Below are 21,237 nucleotides of genomic sequence, written 5' to 3'. Positions count from 1 at the left end.
ACTGTAAGCTTCCCGTACTTTACAGTTGTAACAATTTTATAACAGTAAAATTTCATTTACATGCTTATCTCTCTTCATCTTTTGTGCCACTGTGTCATATTAAATAGATTTTTAACCCTATCTAACAGTGTTGCCTTTTTGTTTTAAACCGTTGTCTATGGAAATCAGGGGAAAAAAACCTCTCCCACCTTTTCTTTTCCCATTTCTAGAAAGTATCTTCATTCTTAATTTTAGAACCATGTTTTCATCTGATATCATTTTCGATCAACCAAAGAGCCTTCTTTAGCATTTCTTACTGTACACATCTACTTGCCATGAATATTTTTTATTATTTATCTGAAAATGTTTTTTTTTTTAAGATTTTATTTATTTATTCATGAGAGAGAGAGAGAGAGAGAGAGAGAGGGGCAGAGACAAAGGCAGAGGGAGAAGCAGGCTCCATGCAGGGAGCCTGATGTGGGACTTCATCCCTGGACCCCAGGATCATGCCCTGGGCCGAAGGCAGGTGCTAAACTGCTGAGCCACCCAGGGTTCCCCCAGAAAATGTTTTTATTTCATCCTTGTTTTTCTGAAGGATAATTGGAAATAGAATTCTGAATAGACTGCTTTTTCAGCACTTTAAAGCAGTCTTTCTTGTTCTAACCTACATATTTTTTAAGATTTTATTTAATTATTTGAGGGGGTAGGGAGAGAGAGAGAGTATGAGTGGGGTGGAGGGCAGGGGGAGAGCGAAGCAGACTCCCCACTGAGCAGAAAGCCTGGTGTGGGACTGACTAAGCCAAAGACAGACACTTAACCAACTGAGCCACCTAGCTACCCCAACTTCCATATTTTATGATGAAAAATCAGCCATATCTATATCATTATTTCTATGGATGGAATGTCTTTTTTACAGAACTAACTTCTTGATTTTCTTTTTACTCTGATCTTCAGCTAGCTGTGGGCTTTTTGGACCTGTGAGGGGATAGTTGATATTATCAAACTGGGAAAAAATCTGACCGTTATAGCCTCAAATGTTTTCCAACTGTATTCTCACAGCCTCCTCCTTCTCAGACCAATTACATATATTAGCTTGCCAGATATTGCCCATCAATTCTCCAGATTGTGATATTTTTTCTTTCTTTTTTATTGAAGTAGAGTTGACACATAAATGTAACATTGGCTTCAGGTATACAACAGAGTGATTCAACAAGTCTGTACACTATGCTGTGCTCAAAACAAATGTAGTTGCATTTGTCACTATACATGCTCTTCTGACTGACTATATTTCCTATGCTGTAACTTTGATCCGCATGACTTATTCATTCCCTAACTGGAAGCCTGAGCCTCCAACTCCCTTTTATCCATTTTGCCCAAGCCACATCCCCTTCCCTCTGGCAAACACCAATTTGTTCTCTGTGTTGAAGAGTCAATTTTTTGTTTGTCTGTTCATTTGGTTTGTTTTTAGATTCCACATTTAAGTGAAATCGTATGGTATCTATCTTTTTCTAACTAATTTCACTTATCATAATACCCTTTAGGTCCATCCATGTTGCCACAAATGACATAATTTCATTCTTTTTTTGGCTGAATAATAATCCTATATATATCCTACATATATATATATATATATATATATATATGAATATAGGATATGATATGTGGGGAGATATATAGATATAGATATATCCATTGATGTGCTCGCTTTGGCAGCACATATACTAAGATATATCCATTGATGAATGGATAAAGTATGGGACGATATATATATATATATATATTATATATTATATTATATTTATTTATTTATTTTATAAATACTTTCATTATCCATTCATCAATGGACAATGGATGGATACTTGGGTGGTTTCCATATCCTGGCTATTGCAAATAATGCTGCAATAAACATGGGGGAGCATATATCTTTTCAAATTAGTGTTTTTATTTTCTTTGGGTAAATGCCAACCTAGTAGAATTATCAGATTATATGGTATTCCTATTTTTAATTTTTTGAGGAATCTCCATACTGTTTTCCACAGAGATTGTACCAATCTGCATTTCCACAAATAGTGCAAGAGCTTTCCTTTTTCTCCACATTCTGACAAGTGTAAGGTGGTATCTCATTGTGGTTTTAATTTGCATTTCCCTGATGATAATGATGTTGAGCATCTTTTGATGTATCTGTTGGCCATCTGTATGTCTTCTTTAAAGAAATGTCTATTAAGGACCTCTGCCCATTTTTAATTAGATTATTTGTTGTTTTGGTATTAAGTTATATAAGTGCTTTATATATTTTGGATATTACCCCGTTTTCAGATATACAACTTGCAAAGATCTTCTCCCATTTGTTAGGCTGCCTTTTTATTTTGTCGATGGTTTCCTTTACTGTGCAAAAGCTTTTATTTTTTAATGTCTTTTTTAAAGATTTTATTTATTTATTCATGATAGAAATGGAGAGAGAGAGAGAGAGAGAGAGGCAGAGACACAGGCAGAGGGAGAAGCAGGCTGCATCCCAGGAGCCCTATGCGGGACTTGATCCCAGGACCCCAGATCACACCCTGGGCCAAAGGCAGGTGCTAAACCGCTGAGCCACCCAGGGTTCCCTGTGCAAAAGCTTTTTATTTTGGTGTGGTCCCAATAGTTTATTTTTGCTTTGGTTTTCTTTGCCTGAGGAGACATATCTAGAAAAGTGTTTCTATGCCTGATGTCAAAGAAATTACTGTCTATGTTTTCTTCTAGGAGCTTTTATAGATTTGGGTCTCACATTTTTCTTCAATCTTCTTTTTTCTTAATATTGGTTAATTTTTATTTTTATTTAGTTTCATTGACTCTTTTTTTTCTTGTCACCCTCAAGCCTGTCAAATAATTTTTCATTTTAGATATTGCATTTTTCTGTTTTAGAATTTCCTAGGAGTGCTGCTTCTATTTTTTCCCCACAGTTTTTATTCTCTACCAAGATCTCTATACATTTAGAAATACCATATTTTCTTTTAAGTCCATGAATAAGTTTATAATAGCCTTCAAGACTGTTGGTCTGCTAAAAATCCAAAATCTGGGTGGTCATGGGATTAGTTTCTATTCGTTGCTTTTTTCCTTGACGATGGGCCATATTATACTTTTAAAAGATGCCTAGTAAACTTTGATTTAATATTAAATATTGCATATGTCATATTATAAATGTTTCTTATTCTGTTATATTCCTTTGAAGAATATCACTTTGAATTCTAGTGTGTAGTACAATTACTGACAAAGCACCTTGAATTTGAAAGGCTCTGTTTATACTTTGTTAGGGTTCCTCTGTGGGAAGCCATGGTTTTCCAAACTTCCTTAATTTGGTGGGACTTTACCTCCACACTCAGGAGTCTCCTAAAGATATTGCTGAGGCTTTATAAGTATATATTGAGAGTGGGTTTTACTCTGGGGCATAATATTTCAAAGCTATGGCATTTCTGGAGTCTTAACTAAATGCTTATGGTATTAAGTGGTTTCTCTTCTCTATCTGGACTAGAACTCCAAAGAACTCCAATGTGGCCCTACCTTTAGGATCTTGAGTTGGTTCCTAAACCTACAGCCAATGCTCTCTGGTAAGCCTTGCACAGTCTGTACAACCTAGCCCTCAGCCCAGAACTTGCACTGAACCTTCAACCAGTCATCTGTCTCCCAAACCAAACAGTTCTGTGTTGTTTCACCTCCCTGGACTGCATTCAAGAAATCGTATCCAAGCAGAGACATAGAGCTAAAATATTCATGTAAAACTATTTTACTACATAAGGTACAGAATGAAATCATATTCCCTTTAATACTAAATGAGGTGCCTTCTCACATACTATTTACATAATATGGATGCCTTTCTTCCCTACCTGGCAATTTTACCTCCTGAGAAAACTCCCGAGAATGCTGGAAGTTCCTGAGCCCAAAGGGTCAAACCTTTCTACTTTCACCTGTAGGAAATAAGAAAGGAATGCTTTCTACAGCTGTCAAGAATCTCCTACTGCCCTTTCCGTTGGGTCTGTGTGATGTTGTTGGCCATACAAAATCAGATGGTATGTTTGTTTGCTGAGGTTCATTTAAGCAGAATTATCTCCGAACAAAGTAGTTTGAAGGGAAGATGAGAAATTCACATCCTCACTTTGGAGATGGGTCAAACTACTACTGCTTCTAGCCCTGCTGCTGACCCCACCAACGCAATAGGGCAGGAAAGTATTCAGCAATGCAGTTCATCCTAGCCTGCTTCCCTGAGACCAGAAGTAGTTCACCCTCATCAAGTTGAATTTCCCTTTATCTAGATATCTTAGACTAGATCTAAGGCCTGAGGAGTTCTTTTTCACCTCTATCTTCACATATTCTCTCCTTTATTGATATAATAGCATTGTTCCCAGAGTTCTAAATAAGTCACTAAATAGAATAGTCTTATTTTAGTTCACTCCTTAATTTTAGCTTCTCAATTTCCTCCCTAGAGACAACTATAGTTCAGATATTTGGATAATTATCTGCTGTTATCTAATAACCTGACTCTGTGATGTTCACTTTCTTTGATGGAACTGATGCATTCAAGCTACACTCAAATTCAACTTGATGCTAATCACACATTTGAGATGTTACTCTGTCTAACTGTCCTCACTATACTATCTCCCTCCTGAGCACTTCTTACTCTGTAGTAGGGATTGTGATTCCTTTCCCAAGTTCCTCCTTTAGGACTAAAAAGGTACTCAGTTCCTGATGTACTGGGAATATTGCCTCATTATGGTTTAACTGAGTGTATATTAAGAAAAACAGCAGTATTATAGTTAACTGGTGTCTGCATTTTTGTTGTCTGTTACCTGAACGTGAGGTTATTTAGAAAGTCAACCGATGGGGACACCTGGGTGGCTCAGCAGTTGAGCAACTGCCTTTGGCTCAGGGCATGACCCCAGAGTCCCGAGATCGAGTCCTACATCGGGTTCCCTGCATGGAGCCTGCTTCTCCCTCTGCCTGTGTCTCTGTCTCTCTCTCTCTCCTCTCTCTCTCTCTCTCTCTGTGTGTCTCTCATGAATAAAGAAATAAAATCTTCAAAAAAAGAAAAGTAATTGATGTAGAAAAGAAGAAATTATCAATAAAGTAGAAATTATTGGTGCTTTGATAAAGCATGCAACTAAACAAATAACAAGCCCTGAGATTTTTAGAACTATCTATAGTCTAGACATACTGCTTTCAAGATCAAGGTAGAGGTAAGAGTCCGATAGGCAGCCAGAATCCCTTCTGTTATCTTGATTACGCTTTGTATAACTCTAAGAGATGAAAAGCGCATTACAATCTCTCTGAATAGTGGCCCTCAGAATCATGAAGTGCACAAGCTTCACAAATATATGTGTAGCCCTCCTAACAACAGTTATAAATTTTTCTTTAAAACTACATTATATGTTCCTTCAACATGATTTCTCCAATGGATAACCACCCATAATAACATTAGGTGATATCAATAAATAAGAACAGGAATGTAACTTCAGACTATAATTCCACCATAACTCACAGTTGTAAGAGTACTGTAGTGAAAGCTTTCTAGCAAGTCTATGATAGACTGATTTTTGAACTTGAAATGAATTTTCCCTTAGAAATTATACTATAATAGTGACCAGGTTTCTTATTCACCAAGGCCTATTAAATCTATAATCTATCCTAAGAAAAATAATACTCAATAAACTAGTTTTTATTTCATTATCATGCTTGGTTCATGGTTAGTATATAAGAAATATATGTTGAATGGCTAAGTACATTAATAATGACATAAGTATGTGATTCTGTATGCCTAAGATTCTGATTCAAGTTATAGCCACCATTAGACACTAGTGTCCTTTACACATCCTTTCTTCTCCAGCTCCAATTCCAGCAGCTGGGTCAGTATTCCACCCCATTCTAGAAATCAGTTCAGGGGAACATGAGGTATAAGGATTTCTAAATACTCTGTTCCTAGAGGGAGCTGCAGATACTAACATGCAACAAGCAATCTTATGAATGATGGTGTCTTCGGACACCTGGGTGGCTCAGCGGTTGAGCACCTGCCTTTGGATCAGTGCAAGATACTGGATTTTTGGGATTGAGTCCCACGTCGGGCTCCCTGCATGGAGCCTGCTTCTCCTTCTGCCTATGTCTCTGCCTCTCCCTCTCTCTGCATCTCAAATAAATAAATAAATAAACAAATAAATAAATACATAAATATTAAAATATTTAAAAAATGATAGTGTCTTGGGAAAAAGCAGTAGGCTGGGTAGATCACTGGAAGAGCAGCAGGACTTGGTTATACACAGTGATAGCCGGTGTGGAGTTTACTCTGGGGGTGTTTGTGGGAGGGCAATTTCTCTAGCAGCAGCATTTCCAATTCACCGTCACTGAGATGCCAAAACATGGATCCTTTCCTGGGGCAATGGGGAAAATGGTCATTTTATTGACCACGGTTATGCATACTCTTTAAGTGGCTTAAAATTGCCATCTTCAGAAGGCATGACATTTTCAAACTGGATCCAGATGAATATTCAAATGAAACAAGTCTTTGGGGACAGATACAACTGCAGGTGAAAATCGGATCTGGCAGGCAGAACACAATATTATACACAAATGACAACAGAACATGGCATCAGAGAAATACCAGTAAGGGATTTCCACAGCATTGACTGGAAGTCCAAGACTAGGTGACACTCCAACTACATAGACAAGCAGAAAGGGAGACATGAAACAGGCAGGACTCTTCCATGAGGAACTGCTGAGTAGCCTGAGTCAGCCACAGGGGCCGACAGACTCTGTTCCTTGAGTTACAAAAATGTCTAAATTCAGAGAGAGAGAAACGGAGAATGCCTGTCACTGACTGAGGTAGATTCAAGGACTAGGTTTTAGAATTATGACTGAAGTCCCTGAAGCATGAAACTAGAGTCAGACAGACTTTGTTTTAGAGAGTTTGATAGAGTTTTTTTGTTTACTTAATAATACAAAAGGTAAAGTGGGTCCCTGAAACTAAGAAGACAAGTTGGAAAAAGAAAAAAAAAAAAAAAACAGAAATTCCAGTAATCTAGACCTAACTGTGTCAGCCGGTCTGGAAAACAGGTCTTAACATTTTCATTTTCTTCTTATTTCAGCCCAGTTTCTTCTTTTATATCAATATATCCTCCTCTTTCAAACTGCTCTTAAATTTAATTCATCTATAGGCTGAATTTCTTATGCCCCATTGCAATGTAAAGCGAATGTTTTTAATTTCCGTATTTCTGCATCTTCTATAGTTCTCTCGTCATCTATACCCTTATATCTTGTCAGTTGCTCTATCTTTGATTTTTAGACTTTCACCCTACATTTCTTTTTATATTTGCTGTACACCTGATGTAGTGCTCTGTACCGCTAGGCTGAATGTTTTGGAATACAGTTTCATATTTGTAGTCTCTAAAGAGTCTTTAGTTTGATTCCAAGTGATACCCTGAATAAATCATGCAAATTATCAAGGTCCATTTGGAACTGGCAGTAAACACCACTTGTAAAAAAATCCAAAGTGACTACATACAGAATGCTTTAATAAAGTTTGGTGACCACACACTGGCATCGAATTTATCAGAGTAGAATTACTCATAAGGAGACCTAAATGATTTTCCAATTACATGTTTTCATAATTAAATTTTACATGATTAATAATCTGGAACTAGAAGAAATCCAAACTCAGAGAGAGACATGAACTATCCTGGACATTTTAAAAATTTAAGCAATGGCATCTTAGGATTTATATTTGCTTTGAACAGGAACTATAAAGAGAACTAAATGACTAACAATCTCAGTTTACCCCTAAGATTTCAGATGCTTGAACATTCCTCTCTTAGAGTTTTCAGGCATTAAATTAAGGATCAAAAGAGTTTTTAAATATATGTATGATATTGTAAAGAATGGTTAATAGCAAATGAAATAAACAAAGGTCACTTATAAAAGAAAATAGATAAACTTAAGATTAAAAGTCTTCCTGATTACTTATGTTTAACAGTTTCCTAGCAAATTGACATAATTTACTATATTTTAGTCAGTTTTCAATAAAACAAATTAGAAGCTGTGTGCTATGTTTTTTTAAGTTATTATTTTTCGACAACATTTTTTAATTGATGCTTTGTACTTTGAATAAGGCAACAATAAACAGATTCAGTGTAATTTCAGAATAATCTAGGAGGCAAAGTTACATATGTGGAAGTTTCATTCTACTTTTTTAAACTTGCTGTATTCTGTATATTAGGATGGAAGTACTATGCCACCTACAAAGTATTATAACACAATTATAAACCAGAATCTGATCAAGCCTCTACATATAACTACCAATTTATAGAGAACTAAAGAAAGAGAATATAACCTAACAATACCAAAGGGGTGCAACTAGCAAACTTCATACTCCAAAAAATTATATAGGACAAATGTCCTGAACCCTTCTGTAAATAAACTTCTAAAACAACAACAAACAATAACAACAACAAAATCCTAGAAGTTTGAAAAAGAGGGGTTTGATATTATAAGAGAAATTTTATTTAATAAAATTTTAATATATAGATCTTATTTGTATCTCAATTGAAACAAATATATTGTAAAAGAAATTTTGAAACCATTACAGGATTTTAACTAGCTGGATATTTCATAATATTGAGAAGTATTCTTAGAAATTTATTTATGATAATAGACATATGATTATTTTTCAAGATGAGTATTTATTATTTATAGACTATACTGAATTATAAAAGGTAAAACAATATGATTCTTGACCTTTTTTTCAAAATAAACCACAGGTAGTTGGAATTGGCAGTTACAGAGAAAGCAAGATTTGCCATCAGTTGATAAGAACAAATAGTACATGTTTTTTATTATTGTCTCTACATATTTATATATTTAAAATTTTCCATAATAAACCTTAAAAATAGCCTCAGATATTACATTTACTAAAAATGTATTGCTCAGTATAGAAATGAAGTTGACCTTAACAACACAATTTGAATGGCATGGGTCCATTTACATGCAGTTTTTTCAATAAATATATTGGAACTATTTTTAGAGATTTGTAAGAATTTGAAAAAATTCAAAAACTGCGTAGCCTAGAAATATCAAAAAATTAAGGAAAATGAATGTCATGAATCCATAAAATATATGTACATAATAATCTCTTTTATCACTTACTACCATAAATTATACACAAACCTAGTAAAAGGAGTTAAAATTTATCAAAACCTAAAAGGGCATCTGGCTAGTTCAATCAGAAGAGCATGCAACTCTTGGGATCCCTGGGTGGCGCAGCGGTTTGGCGCCTGCCTTTGGCCCAGGGCGCGATCCTGGAGACCCGGGATTGAATCCCACATCGGGCTCCCGGTGCATGGAGCCTGCTTCTCCCTCTGCCTGTGTCTCTGTGCCTTTCTCTCTCTGTGACTATCATAAATAAATAAAAATTAAAAAAAAAATTAAAAAAAAAAAAAGAAGAGCATGCAACTCTTGATCTCAGGGTCACGGGTTCAAGCCCCCACAATGAGTGAAGATAACTTAAAAATTAAAATCTTGAAAAAAAAGACTTATGCAAACACAGACCATATATGGCCCTTTGACAGTCAGTACTATAAACAAATATAAAGATGTAGTATTCAATAATAACAGCATAAAATTACCTGTAGTACACACTATATTACTGTAGTAATTTTGTAGTCACCTTGTCTCTATTGCTGAGACAAAAGTTGGGAGAATCTGCCTTAATTAAAACACCATGGGACACTAACCCTCTCTGCATCAGCTGTTTGTCTCTCCAGTAAATTGTGGATTAAGAAAATCACTGAAGAGAAAGGATATCTGCCAGAAGAGGTTTTTAACAGACAAAATTGCCCTGTTCTGGAAAAAAATTCCGCAGAAGACATTCATTCGTAAGGAAGAGAAGCAAGCACAAGGATTTAGAGCAGGAAGGGACAGGCTAACTCTACTGTTTCATTCACAGGCAGTCGGGTTTATGATCAGGACTGCCTTTATCTATAAAGCTGTTAACCCTGAAAAGATAAACAACAACTGCCAGTCTTTTAGTAATACAATAAGAAGGCCTGGACAACAAGAACTGTCTTTCTGGATTGATTCCAAGGGTGTTTTGTCCCTGAAGTCAGAAGGTACCTGGCCAGTGAAAAACTGCCTTTTAAAGTTCTTTTGATATTGGCTAAAGCCCCTGGCCATCGAGAACACCATGAATTAAAAAACAAAGGCATTCAAGTGGTCGCCTTGCCCCCAAGCACAATGTATCTAGTTTCATCTCTAGATCAGGGAGTCATAAGGATCTCTAAGGCTCGTTACACGTGGTACTCTATGGAAAGAATTGTCAACACTATGGAAGAGAACCCTGATAAGAGAGAACACCATGCAAGTCTGGAAGGATTACACCATTGAAGATGCCATCAATGTTGTGGAAAAATCTGTGAAAGCCATCAAGCCCGAAACAAATTCCTGCTGGAGAAAACTGTGTCCAGATGTTGTGCATGACTTCACAGGATTTATGACAGAGCCAATCACAAAAATCATGAAAGAGATCGTGGATATGGCAAAAAAAAAAAAAAAAAAAAAAAAAGGTAAAGGGTGAAGAGTTTCAATATATGGATCTTGGAGAAAATCAAGAGCTCATAGACACCACATCAGAGGACTGAACAGTGACAGTGACTTGATAGAGATGAATGCTTCTAAACCAGTGCCAAACAATGAGGAAGAAGATGTAGAAGAAGCAGAGCCAGAAAATAAATTGACATTAGACAAACTGGCAGGAGGGTACCGATTGCTCAAGACCACTTTTGAATTCTTTTATGACACAGATTCTTCTATGATATGGGCTCTGATAACTAAAGCAAATGGTGGAAGGATTGGTACTATATAGGCACACTTTTAGAGAAAGGAAAAAGCAGAAAACTCAGAAATTATGACGTATTTCTATAGTTACACTGAATGTGCTGTCCTTTCTTGTTTCCCCTCCACCTCCACATCTTCTCCCATCTGCCACCTCTGAGACAGCAAGACCAACCCCTCCTCCTCCTCAGTCCACACAACTGAAGATGATGAGGATAAAAATCTCTATGATGATCCACTTCTACTTAATGAATAGTAAATAATCATCATGCCATACAGTTCATAAACTTATCTGTTGTGCATGTGTGTATCTTCAAGTGAAAATCTAATAACTACAGCAGTAACTGTGTTATCATTGCCTAAGTATTCATCTTTAATACTAAATAGGCATCATCATTGCCTAAGTATTCATCATGTAGAACACCATGTACAAGAATCTGTGGAAGAGGATAGCCTATCCTTACATTAATAATGTGTTAGTTTTCTTATTGTTTTATAACTGCTTTCTAAGAATAACACTACCATGCATTACAGTATGCCTCTCTCTTTTGCAATTAGAGAAAATGCACGTCAACTTATCATCACGGGGAAGTGTTTTTTTTTTTTTTTAATAACATAACAATGTTTCTTTCCAACACTGTATTATGAATATAATGAATATGATTCCCTAAACATTTTATAATGATTCATTCATTAGTGTATAGGCTAGGCTACCATAAAACAATTATACTAATGCTTTTTCATTATCAGTGCATGAATAGTTGTACCTTTAAGGAAATATGAATTTATTTTTCATGTTATCTTTACATTTTTGATATATAGTTAGTAATACATTGGCATCTACAGTGTTTTGTATCATATAAGAAAATATTAGGGTGCCTTGGTTGGCTCAGTTGGTAGAGCATGAGACTAGGGATCATGAGTTCAAGCCCCGCACTGGACTTAGAACTTTCTGAAAAAAAGGTAAAAGAAAAATTAAAAAAAAAAAAAAAAAGTAGCTGGTCTTTAAAAGAGAGACTCAGAATAGAGACCAAAATGAGTCATCATGACACCAGCAAAATGAAAAGTCAGAAAACAATTTTAAAACATTTTTGCTGAGTTGTTCTAACAACAAAAATGGATGTAGGTACTACTGGCAGATGATTCAACTTGTAAACAGATGACATAAACTTACAGTATCAATAATACAGTATAATACTGTAAATGTATATTCTTTCCTTATAACTTTCTTAATAATATATTCTTTCCTCTGGCTTACTTTAAGAATACAGTATATAATACATGACAAATACGTGTTAATTAACTCTTTATGTTATCAGTAAGACTTCTAGTCAACAATATGCTATTACTAATTAAGTTTTAGGGAGTCAAAAGTTATGCAGGGATTTTTGACATATGGAGACTCAGTCCCCCTAACCCCGAATTGTTCAACAGTCACTATATAATTATTTTTTTTCCAAATTGATACATTTGTATACGTATAATAATTATATATACTGCTACCTTGCTAAATTCACCTATTATATCTGATAATTTTTATAGACATTCTTTTTGGATCTTCTCCAAATACAACAGATCATCATCCCTCTTTTCTCAATGGCTCTCTATTGTGGTGATGTGAGTAAGATGATTGTCAAGTGCTTCTTTAGGATGGTAATAACCAGATAAAGTTAGATACAATAGGGTTCCTATTGCTCAAATCAAGGAAATTATTTCAATAGCCATATATAATCCCTCAAATTTGCCCTATTTAGAACAACTTAATGCAACAAGATAATTAATGCTTCTATATTAAGGACCTGTATTAAGGACCTTTCCCTTCAGGACAATTATTCCTTAAAAATATTTTATAGGAAAATAGAATAAGCTATATTTACCCCTGAGAGAGACCTTAGTCATAGCTGTATAATTCCTGGTTTGATCTGTAAGTAAATAATTAACTACAAAATTTTACATACATATAAGAAATTAAAATGATATAAAATAAAGCTTTTAAAATTAATGAGACAACCAGTCACATAGAATATGCCTTTAATAAGATACATACACATTAGAGACCAATAAAGTACAATTTTTTAATGAAAAATATTGAACCACAGAAATAGATGTATATTATGTAAGACTCATGAATGTTCCTCTGAGCTTTAGTTTGGTAGTCAATATACAGGTACCTTTGTCAAAAACTTTTTTCCTTATACATCTTAGGTCAAAATAAAAAGAAACAGTTTTGCACAGTGAGGAAGGCAATCAGTCAATCAACGATGAAGGACAGAGACTGGAGGCACGCTGCCTGAGTGTTTTTATTATTGAGTGAGGACAAACTGTTTAACACCCCAGTACCACAAGTACCCAAGTGTAAAATTAAGATCATAATAGTTCAACAGATCGAATAAATGAGTTATTACCATAAAAGCCCTTAGAGCAGTGCCCATAAAGAAGAAATGCACAATGTCATTGACATTATTATTTTCATTGCTAAAGTCATTATTATTAAATACAAGTTATTAGAGACAAGGCCATAAAGCTAAAACAACAGAGGTCTTTAGCTTTAGTTCTTCATCCATTAACATTTCAAAAGAAGAATATTAAACATGTAGGGATGATTTCCATTTACATATTGATTTAACAAATAATCATTAAATACTTACTACATCCCAGGGATTGCATTTTGAGTGGCAATTATGAGTAAAATTTGTTATCTCATCCATAAGGTACTTTTAGACATATAAATTATTTCTTAAGATTTTATTTATTTATTCATGAAAGACACAGAGAGAGGCAGAGACATAGGCAGAAGGAGAAGCAGGCTCCCACAGGGAGCCCCATATGGGACTCCATCCCAAGACCCCAGGAACACGACGTGAGCCAAAGGCAGCTTCGCAACCACTGAGTCACCCAGATGCCCCTAGGCATATAAATTATTAAAGACACCTAAGTATTACAGGAGATATGAAAGATGTTCACAGAGGTTACCATAGATTACCAGAAGAAAGAGTAGAGGAATCTGACATGAGCAGAATGCCAGAGAAGTTCTTAGAAGGAAGATAGTATTCTAAAGTTTTATTTATTTGTGTGTTTTAGAGAGAGGGAGCAAGCATGTGTGCATGCAAGCAGTTGGGGTGTGGTCAAAGAGGGAGGGAGAGGGACAAGCAGACTCCAAATTGAACCCAGAGTCCACAATCAGGAGCCCTCAGCTAGGAACTGACCTGGGGCTCCATCTCACAACCCTGAGGTCATGACCTATGCTGAAATGAGGAATGGAACCCTTAACCAACTGGCCACCAAGAAGCCCCAGAAGGAAGATAGTATTCCAACTCCCTGGAAAGGTTTAGTAGGATGTGTTCATCAGAGAGCCAGGATCTGGAATGACATAAAATTTCCAGGCAGTGAGAAAAACTGGCAGAGAGACATAAAGGCTGAGACTACCTGCCAGGCATGATGCATTCCTTTATTTATTCAGCAAGTGATTTCTGAATGCCAGACCCTGTAGATGCTGTCCTGAAGAAAACATTCAACTTCTCTGTTTTCACAAAACTCACCCAAACCAATCAATCAATAGACTAATAAACACAAAATCTCAGGTAGTGGATAATTATATAAGGAAAAGCAGAGTAAGGGGATAGAGGGCAGTTGGGGAAGTGGTACTGTTTTGTAAGGCTAGTCCATTGAAGTGATGACATTTGAGTAAAGATCCGAAGGAAATGAGAGAACAAACAGGGTACAATAGCTTTAAAGTAGAAGAAATAGTAAGGACAAGACTTGGAGGCAGGAGTTTGGGTGACATGTTCAAGAAACAGCTGATAGGAAATGAGTGAGAGGGAGAGTTAGGACCTGAAGGAGAGATGAAAGGGGAAAAGAAGTGGAAAGAACATTAATGGCCTTTTAGGGCATGGGAAGAACTCAGGATTTTATACCAACTGGAGGGTTTTGAATAAAGTTGTGCTTTTATCGGATTTAAGTTTTAAAGAACTCTGGCCAGCGTATGCTTAGATTGTACAAGGAAGGGGAGGAAGCCGGGAGACCAAACACTGTTTTCCTAATAATCCACATGACAGAAATAAGTGCTAAAACCAAAAGAGTAGCACTTCTATAATAAGAATCAGTCCAATTCAGAATACATTTTGAAGATATTGTTAACAAGATTGGATAACAGACATGGAAAATGAGAGGAGGGCAGAGCTCAAACCCGACTCCAAGTTTTAGAGACTGAAACAGTGTTTCCATTTACTGGGATGATAAGATTAGTGTTGAGAAACTGAGTTTCCTCTGGGAAGATTAAATCTGGAATGTCTATTCCACCCTCCGAGGGACCAGTATATTCTAGAACCTGCAAGCTGTTTAGTATGACGGGAGCACAGAGTCAGTGGAGACATGCTGATAACAAATAAGGCTAGGTAGTGAGTAGACCATAGCATGGAGAAGGCTTTATACATCTATCAGGGACAGGTATGCTTTACCTCCCCCTGACTACAGTTGGCCTGTGCTACTTGAATAAACATGCGTTTTTCCAATTGACACTCGATTACTTCAAACCACTGTTGACTTCTGGTACCTACACCTCTTATAACTAGATGTATGACGAATAGCCAATAGCTCTCATGTTTTTCTTTGTTTCCTTGCTCGTCTCTTGCAAGGGACTTGGCTATAGGAAATTTTGTTTTTAATTTAATAAGTAGAATTAAGTTGAAGATCTATTGGAAATAAAAAGAGAAAGAGCTTGAGACATGAGAATTGAGGGTCTTGAAAATCAGCATAGTTCAGACTTTATGGATAGTTAAATGGACAAATTAAAGTATACAGCATGACTAAAATTGTAGGTAAGTAAGCTTAATCCAGCAGCAATATCAAAGATTGGAACTGAAGACTGACATTAGAACTGGAATAGTATGACCAGCAAAATGATTAAGATGGGCAAAGGCCATGACAAAACACATCCAATCTCTTCTTCTATATTTTATTATTTTAATAGCATACTATCCAATTATGATGTTTCACATCTCTCCAGTTGCCAGAAGGAAAACTTAGAAGCATATTCGCATTTTCCCTTCCCCAATCCTATCCGTAATGAGGTACTGAGTACTAGGTATCTCAGGTTTGTAGTGCTTTTATTTAGCTTTCTCTTCATTCTGCTACTTCTGCCCAAGTTCAGGAGATCATTATTATGTCTTGTATTTTGGATAGCCCCTTCACCCAAGATGAACTCATTGCTATCTCCTACTACAATCATAATTCCCATCATGGTTGACAAAGACTTCCTTGACAATGTATCTTGACCTAATAACTCAGTGCTGTGCTTAGCTTTGCTCTTGGTGGGGTATAAATATCAACTTAGCATGTGATTGTAGAATGCATAGATGAAATATAATTTTAAACTGTGTCATAATAATTTTTGTTTTTAATTTTTCTTCTAGGAATATTTACACTTAGTATTTCCCTTCCCTCCTTGTTTATACCAGCTGTTATTAGTAAATACACGTATTAGTTGGAAAGTAGATGTTATAAAACTAATCATTTCTTAATCATTTCCTCCCCTTATACTACTCTGGGTCTTTCTTTCTTTCTTCCTTTCTTTCTTTCTTTCTTTCTTTCTTTCTTTCTTTCTTTCTTTCTTTCTTTCTCTGCACCTTTAAATTAGATAATAGAATTGTTAAACATGTGATGGGAGTAGAAAAACACGACAAGCATCATTCATAGCTTAAAGTTTTGTATACGTAAGTGTGTGATTTCTGAGACACAGTAATTGAAATTCCATACCCTGAAGCAATTATTGAATTTCCATACATAGACTTAACTCATGTCATCTATAAATAAAATCAGTAGCTACAATCTTTTGTAGCATATGAATGAAATATAGTGTAGGGTGGATGAATAACTTTCCCTAGTTTCAAGCTAAAATTACATCATTTCTGAATTAATCAGTTAGCTGTCATGATAGATGGTAGGTTAGGAGTTGTAATTCTCCTTTCAGTAGGGTTTCAAGATTATAAATTAAATTTGTTATTTCTTCTGAGTAAATGACACTACTAAACTTATTAGACTTTTGCTTTGTCCAATTTTTTGAAATAAGACAAATGAAATAATGTCCAAGAGTATTTGAAAATATCCATTTTCATTTTGGAGAAATTATAAGGCATCTGTGTTTCAGTGTCCATAAGAGATACCATGTGTGTATCCAAAAACAAAGTGAAATTTAAAAAACCCTTCAACACTTGCAATAGGAAGACCATCTACGCGTTTTTTTATGTTATTCTATTCCTAAGAGTAACATAATTTAAAAAAATGACTTATTCTTTAACTCTATCTTATTATTAGAGTGAATTTAATAAGACACACCAAAAATTATAGTAACAGTACATATTTTCCTCATAATGTTTTCCTCATAAAAATAACAACTTTTAGGTACAATTTGTTATTAATTATAGTCATGACAGGGATTGATGATTTGGGGTAAGATACACATGAAAGACAAGTTTCATTTTAAGAGAAACTAGTTTTAAAAAAATCTCGGGGATCCCTGGGTGGCGCAGTGGTTTAGCGCCTGCCTTTGGCCCAGGGCGCGATCCTGGAGACCCGGGATCGAATCCCATGTCAGGCTCCTTGTGCATGGAACCTGCTTCTCTCTCTGCCTGTGTCTCTGCCTCTCTCTCTCTCACTGTGTGCCTATCATAAATAAATTAAAAATAAATAAATAAATAAATAAATAAATAAATAAATAATAAATAAATAAAATCTCAAGGTTCTTTCTCTGTAATTATAAGTAAATATGAAATATACCTGATGATTCAAAATTAGAAAAAGTTAGTTTTACTGGGAAAAAATTTAAACAAAGTATTCTGTTCCTCTGTTCAGCCCAATGAGAGAAAATGAAACATTGTATAACTGTAAAACATTCCTATGAATATGTATAGTGAATATGTATAAATTAAAATTAATAATTTTTATGGCTATATATTTTCTTTTGGGGATCTAGTATTAGTTATAGATTAAAAAATCTACATTAATAAAAATGGAAGGTGAGTGATTGTAGCAATAAATCTATATCATAAAATATTCAAAACACATTTGGAGTATAATTACTTCTGGAGAAAGTATGTCATACAATTGAAATATATTAATAAACATCAAAAAGGTGATAACAGTCTTTAAAAAGCTTAGGTTTTTAGTTGTTTCCAAAGTATATATTTTATTGTCTTTTACTGAAGAATTTGCAAGTAGTTATAGTTTATTTTTGACATTTTTGCTCTGTGTATAGATTTTAATAATTACTAATTATTACTAATAATTTTCATGATATTAATAGAACCATATTTAAATACTACATTACTCTAAATGAAATTTTGATGAAAAGGCTTGTAACTTCTGTAATAGATCTATGCTTGAAAATTAGGCTCAAAACTAGTGTCTTAATTCTTTCCAGGCTACTTGTGAATCAATGTTGGTTTACTGGGAAATAGATTAAAATATATGCTGCACTTTTGAGAACACCAGATTGCTTACATTTTAAGAATGTAAAGCATAACAGGAAAAAAAGACAGAAAAGGTAAGAAAAAATGAGCTTTAATTCTTCTTTCTCATCATGGAAAATGTTTTAGAGAAATATATATTTTATTTATTAATATTCTTCATACATATTAAATGGTATTATATTGAGAAATGCAGGGTTTTAAGCAAATAAGCAGCCATTTTACTCAACTCTGAAGACAAATAATATTCTTTTGTGGGTGGACTGTTAACTATAGGTTAGTATCCATTCTCTCAATTTTCCTCTTTGTAATAGAACTTCCTAATTAATCCAGCGAGTAACCACTTTTTAACTGACTTGTAGGCCGTCATGGCCATGTGTATACACTTAGGCTGACATTGCCAAGTGTATACACTTAGTATGTCAGGAAATACTGTTGTGAGCAACTTTGATGGCATCACTTTGAAGACAAAGATTCTCTCCCTGGATGCCTGGGGAAAGGCATGGCATCCCTGGAATTTTAGTAGTAAAAATGGCAGAACCATTCTGCCAATTGAGACTGTTATATAGAAGGGAAATATTTTTCTCCATATTGAAATACAGTATTATAGAGTCTCTTTTTAACAGCAGGTTAACTTATACTCAATCTAATAAAGTAATCAAGTGCAATTACTAATAGAAAAACATATTTATAAATATTTAGTGTATAATACAAATATCTTGAAAGTTACTAAATTTGATGCATATTTGTATAATGCTAAAGCTTTTCTACATTGCAAATATCAGTTGCCTTTGAATATATTTGGCTTTCCAAGAATGAAAAGCAAAGCAGAGATGGAAATAATAAGAGAGGTAAAGAAACAAATTAGTAAGAAAAGAAAGTGGGATGTTATATAATTTTGAAATTTCAGTATAATAAGGGAGGGCAGGGACACCTGGGTGGCTCAGTGGTTGAGCATCTGCCTTCAGCTCAGGGCGTGATCCCAGAATCCGGGATCAAGTCCCACATCAGGCTCTCTGTGAGGAGCCTGCTTCTCCCTCTGCCTGTGTCTCTGCCTCTCTCTCTCTGTGTCTCCCGTGAATAAATAAATAAATCTTTAAGAAAATAAAGGACAGCAATATAAAATATTCCTATGCGAAGAGAAACAATTTAAATAACAATTATTTTAATTCCCAAAAAAAACTTTCATGTACTCCTAAACGCTTTTTTAAAAACATAAGCAGAAAATTATCTTCATATAATCCAGGGAGGGGGAACACTCTATTTCATTAGACAATTAATTTTTTTAAGATTATTTATTTATTTATTCATGAGAGACACAGAGCACGAGAGAGAGAGGCAGAGACATAGGCAGAGGGAGAAGCAGGCTCCATGCAGGGAGTCCGATGTGGGACTCAATCCTGGGTCTGAAGGATCACAACTCAGGCTGAAGGCAGCACTAAACCGCTGAGCCACGAGGGCTGCCCTAGACAATTAAATTAATAATTATTGAAGATATGTAGACTGTGTATGAAGGCAGGCATAAAGCAACTAGTTATAAAGGATAGGTTGGTATTTATTTTTGAAAGTATTTTAAAATTCAATTTAATATCAATATAACATTTTCTTTCTTTGGATTGCATGTTTGAAATACTGATACATTTGACTAAAAGAACAAGCTTCTGTGACATTCTGTAGCTTGTCAAATTTTAAGTGAGCTTGAAATTTCTAATTTCATCTGTAAGTAAGGAGTTCAAATGAGAAGCAAGTAATAGGTCTTTTAAGTAACAGGATTCCCATTAGCCAGCATTGAACTATCACCTTAAAATGTGACATAAAGATGGGGTCTTTAGACTCTAATACCATCTTTTCTGTGCACATACCTAATGCTAAAGTCAAATTAAAAAAAAAAATCCTACTCTCTTTCTTTGAGGCTCAAGTTTCCAACAGATAATTTTTCATGAATAATGGCAAATTTCACAGCTCTGATTTTCTTTTTATTTTTCTTGCAGAAAATTCATAAAATAAAACCACATTGCTTTAAAGCAGAACACATGGTTAGTTTTGAGCAGAGAAGTGAAAAATCTCTAGTTTGTCTACCACTGTAATTATTGGCAGCCGTTAAATTCTATATACAACATAAGGCATAAATTAGCTGATCACCAACATGTGTGCAGCCACAAGGTAACAAATATTAAACTTGGGAGAAAAGGAGAAAATGAACTAGGTTAATAGATGATGACAAAGAGATAAGACATTTAGTTATATGTTGATTAGGTTTTGCCACATGTCATTTGTTTTAGTCCTCAATGCAAGTGGTTATTCAACATTTTTATGAAAAGAGGCATTTTATGATATCAGTTTTCATTTTTAGTGGTCTTATTGCAAGGCACACTTCTGCATTTGGGCAAGAACAAAAATGGCAACAAATGCAAATAGGGCCACATTTTTCTGTGAGCATAAAACTAATGTTAAGTCGCCCTGTCAACATAGATTCAGAGCCAAAAGGGGGGAAAAATAAAGTGCCATAAGTGATTTATTCCACTGTCCAATTTTACTGAGGACTCTCATTCTACAATTAGAAGCTGATGACAGCTCACCATATTTAACTTGAATGTGTAGGTTCTTTTTAACAAATTTGTGGGGGAAAGAAACACCAATGAAGATTTTCCCATGTTATAATCAAGTCTGAGTTCTAAAATTTCAGAGTTATTAAAGAATAACTTAGATGAAAATATAAAATAAGTAATACGCCGTACTCCATACACAACTATAACATTAACAGTCCACTTTCAATGTAGTATGTACCACTGACTTCTTTTCAATCAATGATGATGAATTTACATTCGTTAATTTACAAGTACTCTCATTGGGAAGCTGCTGACTGGGAACTGTATCATGGGACATAGGGAAGCTGACTGGATCTCAGGAAACCTAATTCTATCACCTACACTCACTGGCACAGCAAAGCAAT

The 21,237-nt window shown here is 35.0% G+C and overlaps 1 long non-coding RNA gene across 1 annotated transcript in view; it reads right to left on the bottom strand.

Annotated features, from left to right (window-relative positions):
- Positions 1-21,237, bottom strand: part of LOC140611694 (uncharacterized) — a 754,568-nt gene that overhangs the window by 18,219 nt on the left and 715,112 nt on the right. The window lies entirely within an intron of this gene.

The sequence above is a fragment of the Canis lupus genome, chromosome 20 (assembly GCF_048164855.1).
Source record: "Canis lupus baileyi chromosome 20, mCanLup2.hap1, whole genome shotgun sequence".
Classification (NCBI taxonomy): Eukaryota; Metazoa; Chordata; class Mammalia; order Carnivora; family Canidae; genus Canis; species Canis lupus.
The sequence above is the reverse complement of the archived record's forward strand: the minus strand, read 5'-3'. Positions and strand labels throughout refer to the sequence as shown.